Source organism: Myotis davidii, unplaced genomic scaffold (genome assembly GCF_000327345.1).
Source record: "Myotis davidii unplaced genomic scaffold, ASM32734v1 scaffold944, whole genome shotgun sequence".
In the NCBI taxonomy this organism is placed as follows: domain Eukaryota; kingdom Metazoa; phylum Chordata; class Mammalia; order Chiroptera; family Vespertilionidae; genus Myotis; species Myotis davidii.
The window spans coordinates 1,359,803-1,365,229 of record NW_006296283.1 but is presented as its reverse complement, the minus strand read 5'-3'; positions in this window follow the sequence as shown (position 1 = coordinate 1,365,229).

Here is a 5,427-nt window from a genome sequence, read left to right as displayed (position 1 = left end):
TTTTTTTTTATTGTTGTATTAGATGTCTCCTTTTCCCCCCAATTAACATCCCCCACCCCGCCACTCCCACCCCTGATGACAAGTTCCCACTGCCCCAGTGTCTGTGTCCATTGGTCATGCTAATATGCATGCGTGGGGTCTTTTCTGATGCCATATAAATTTTTGGAGAATATGTTCTAGCTCTGTGAAATATGCCGTTGGTATTTTAATGGGGATTGCATTGAATCTATAGATTGTGTTAGGTAGTATGGACATTCTAATGATGTTGATTCTACCGCTCCATGAACACAGTATATTCTTCCACTTGTTTATATCTTCTTCTACCTCTTTTTTCAACATCCTGTAGCTTTCTGAATACAGGTCTTTTGCCTCCTTGGTTAGGTTTATTCCTAAGTATCTTAATTTTTTGTTGCAATGGTAAATGGGATTGTTTGTTTAGTTTCTCTTTTTGAGAATTCATTATTGGTGTATTAAAAAGCCACCAATTTTGGGGTGTTGATTTTGTACTCTGCTACATTGCCAAATTCATTTATTAAATCTAGTCATTTTTTGGTGGAGTCTTTGGAGCTTTCTATGCACAATGTCATGTCATCTGGGAATAATGAGAGTTTTACTTCCTCCTTTCCAATTTGGATGCCTTTTATTTCTTCTTCTTGTCTGATCATTGTGTCTAGGACTTCCAGTACTATGTTAAATAAGAGTAGTGAAAGCAGACATCCCTGTTTTGTACCTGTTCTAAGGGGAAATGGTTTTAGTTTTTGCCCATTGAGAATGATGTTGGCTGTAGGTTTGTCATATATGGCCTTTATTATGTTGAGATATGCTCCCTATATTCCCACTTTGCAGAGAGTTTTTATCAAAAATGGGTGTTGGATTTTGTTGAATGCTTTTTCTGCATCTATTGACAAGAGCATGTGATTTTTCTTTCAATTTGTTTATGTTATGTAACACGTTTATTGATTTGCAAATATTCTACCAGCCTTGTATCCCTGGAATAAATCCCACTGGGTCACAGTGTATGATCTTTTTTATATATTGCCGCATCTGATTTGCTCATATTTTGTTGAGGATTTTAGCATCTATGTTCATCAGGGATATTGACCTGTAATTCTCTTTCTTTGTAGTGTCTTTATCTGATTTTGGAATTAGGATCATGCTGGCCTCATAAAAAGAGTTTGGAAGTGTTCCTTCCTCTTGGATTTTCTGAAATAGTTTGAGGAGTATATGTATTAGTTCTTTGAATGTTTGGTAAGACTCTCCCGTGAAACCATCCAGACCAGGGCTTTTGTTTGCTGGGAGTTTTTTTTATTACTGCTTCTATTTCATCAGTTGTTATTGACCTATTCAAGTTTTTTTATTCCTCCTGATTCAGTTTTGGGAGATTGTATTTTTTTAGGAATTTGTCCATTTCATCCACATAATCCAGCTTGTTGGCATATAGTTGTTCATAGTATTTTCTTATAATCTTTGTATTTCTGTGGTGTCAGTGGTTACTTTTTCACTTTCATTTCTGATTTTATTTATTTGGGTCCTCTCTCTTTGTTTCTTGATGAGTCTGGCTAATGGTTCATTAATTTTATTTATCCTTTCAAAGAACCAGCTCTTGATTTCATTGATTTTTGTATTGTATTTTTAGTCTCTATGTTATTTATTTCTGCTCTACTCTTTATTATTCCTTCCTTCTACTTACTCTGGGCTTTTCTTGTGTTCTCTTTCTAGTTCTTTATGTTGTAGGGTTACATAGTTGATTGTTGATTTTTTTTTTTGGTAGGCTTGTAGTGCTATGAATTTCCATCTCAGGACTGCTTTTGCTACAACCCAGAGATTTTGGGTTGTTGTGTGCTCATTTTCATTTGTTCCCAGGAAGATTTTGATTTCTTTCTTGATCTTGTTGGTAATTCATCTATCCTATCCTATCTAATAATAGACAAACATGGTAATTAACCATACCTTCACTACCATCGCCATTGGCTGATCAGCGTGATATGCAAATTAACTTCCAACAAAGATGGTGGCTAATTTGCATACTGCAGGCAGGGCAGGACACTGGGAGTCGCCATCCAGGCTCCCATGTGCGACCCCAGGAGCTGCAGAAAGCCAGGCCACAGGCAAGGCGGCTCCCCGGGACCCGGGAGCCACCTTGCCTGCTGCCCATGATTGTGATTGTGATTGGAAAGCCAGGCTGCAGGCAAGGCAGCACCCCAGGACCGAGGAGCCCATTGGCAAGGTCTGCAGGTGAAGCAGCGATCAAGCTATGAGGGGGAGGGTGCTGGGCGGAAGGAGCTACAGGAGCAGCTCTGGCTGGAGACTGAAGACTCCAGCCGGAGCGAGGAGCAAAGACTGAAGGCTCCAGCCAAAGCGAAGACTGTGTCCAGAGCGAAGATGGAAGGCAGTGGCCAGAGTGAAGGTCTTGGTCCCGGGTGCCAGAGGAAAACTGGTGCTGGCAGCCAGGGGAAAGAAGGCCTATTGCACAAATCTTTGTGCAACGGGCCTCTAGTTTTTTAATAAGATGCTATTTTGTCCCTGTGTTTGAATGTTTGGCTGTGTTTTTACTGTAGTTGACTTCTAATTTCATTCCACTGTGATCTGAGAAGATGCTTGATATGATTTCAATCTTCTTGAAGTTGTGGAGACTTGTTTTGTGTTCTAACATGTGGTCTATCTTTGTGAATGATCCATGTACACTTTAGAAAAATGTACCGTATTTTTCCATGTATAAGATGCTATTTTTTTCTAAAATTGTTAGACTGAAAATCGAGGGGAGTCTTATACACAGAAGTCAGCCAAGGAGGGAGCTGCATGGGTGTGTAGCTCCCCACACCTTGTCAAACAGGCTTCCTCCAATCACGAGTCTTATTGTTATTGATGTCAGCTGATGCCCTAATTAGAGATGGATGTGGAGAGTGTGCAGATGCAACAGGGACCTGAGTGTTTTGAGCCCATAAAGATGTCAAAAAATAAAAATAAAAATACCTGTAAGCAATTGTCTTACTCTGCAAAATTCAAACTGAATGTAATCAGCTATGCAAAAGAGCATGGAAATAGAGCTGCAGAGAGACAATTTGGACCTCCTCCCACTGAGTGTATAATCAGACAGGGGAGAAAACAGGAAGAACAACTCCTTAAGGTGCCAAAAAAAAAAGAAGACCCTTAAGAGGAAAACCAGCAAAATGGGCAAACTTGGAGCAGAGGCTTAAGAATTGGATTATGGAGCAGCGCCAGAGTGGCTTATGTGGGTCAACCAAGCTTATTCAATGTCAGGCAAGAATGTTTGAAAGCAAACTGAACATTGTTGATTTTGCAGGAAAGGCAAATGGTGCTTCAGTTTCATGAGAGGAGAAGGGTTGGCCATGAGAATGCGAACAAAGTTAGCTCAGAAAATGCCACCAGTTTATGAGGATGACCTTACATATATAGGCAGTGGCCCAGAAGACAGCAGTGATACAATAGAAGTTGAAGAAATTGGTATGTCTGGAACTAATAGTGATGAAGAAGAGAGCAGTGATGCAACAGAGGCTGAATAAAGTGATATGCTACATAATATCATAGAACTGGTATGTAAACATTACCTGTGGTAATTATGAAATAAAAATGTGTTGTTTTATGTTTAAAATATTGATTTTTTAAAATTGCTTGATATGATTTCAATCTTCTTGAACTTGTAGAGACTTGTTTTGTGTCCTACCATGAGGTCTATCGTTGTGAATGACCCATGTGCACTTGAGAAGAATGTATATGCTGCAGCTTTGGGGTGAAATGTTGTACAAATGTCAATTAAATCCACCTGATTTAGTGTGTCCTTTAGAGTGGCTCTTATTAAATTTTGTCCAGAAGTCAGCGGGGTGTTAAAGTCCCCTCCTGTGACTGTTGTTGTTGTTGATCTCTCCCTTAAAGTCCTCTAGAGGTTTTTTTAATATATTTAGATGCTCTTATATTGGGTGCATATATATTTACCAGGGTTATATCCTCTTGTTGGATAGATCACTTTAGTATTATATATTGACTTTTGTTGTCTCTTGTGATGGCCATCATTTTGAAGTCTATTTTGTCAGATATGAGTATTGCTACTCATCCTTTCATTTGCATGGAAAAATTTCTTTCCTCCCTTCACTCTCATCTTGTGTGTGTCTTTTGTTCTGAGGTGGGTCTCTTGTAGACAGCATATAGTTGGGTCATGTTTTGGTATCCATTCAGCTACCAATGCCTTTGAATTGGAGCATTTAACCAGTTAACTGCCACATGTCCAAAACGGAAACCATCCCTACAACGCCATGATATTTTAATTTAATTTAAAAAATCATCTGACTCTGGAGTTGAATAAAGATGTCATCTTCTTCTTCTTGCGAGGTGCTTGGTTCAATTATTTCTTCATCTGATGCCATTTATGGGAATTGAATTTTATTTGCACAATATAATATATTACTATGATAAATTAAATAATAAAATAATGATAATTTTCAATTCCACGGCAATATCAACAAAAGCGAGCATGAAATAAAAATAAACCATCAACACGAAAGGCCTCAAAAACACTAAATTTTGTTGATGCTCCAGACGAAATCTGCAAAAAAAAAATGAAGAATGCACACCATACTTACCATTTTAGGCATGAAATTCATGATGACAAAAACAAGTTTCAAGTGTTACAATGAACAAAAAAATCTCAAGTGTCTCAGTGTTTATCTCTCACGCGTCTGAGTGGCAGCCCTATATATCAATATTGGAATTTCTTCCATATGCACTGTAATATTTACAAAATTAAATTATCATAATTTTCTTTTACAAACCCAGAGATGTCACTAATAAGTCTGATTTTAAAATTGGATGACCAGAGTTGCTATGTGAGGTTTGTGGCTATAGACGTGCATGGCGTGTGGGGAAGGTCTGCCACTTGCATCTATAGACACTTATGGTGTACAAGGGTTAATTCATTTACTTTTAGAGTTATTATTGATAGGTACTTATTTATTGCCATTTTAATTTTGTATGCCTAGTTTGTTTCTTTTTCTCTGTTTCTTCTTCTCATTATAGCATTCACTTTAGCATTTCTTGTAATGCTGGCTTGGTGGTGATGTATTCCTTTAGCCATTTTTGTCTGGGAAGCTCTTTATTTGACTATCTATTTTGAATGATAGCCTTGCTGGATATATTAATCTTGGTTTCAGATCCTTGCTTTCCATTACCTTGAGTACTTTATGCCATTCCCTTCTGGCCTGTAGTTTCTGATGAGAAATCAGGTGTTAGTCTTATGGGAGCTCCTTTGTAGGTAACAGTTTGCTTTTCTCTTACTGCCTTTAAGATTCTCTCTTTGTAATTAATTTTTGGCATTTTGATTATAATGTGTCTGGGTGTGGGCCTGTTTGGGTTCTTCTTCCTTGGGATTCTCTGTGCCTCCTGAACTTGTGTGACTTTTTCCTTTACTAGGTT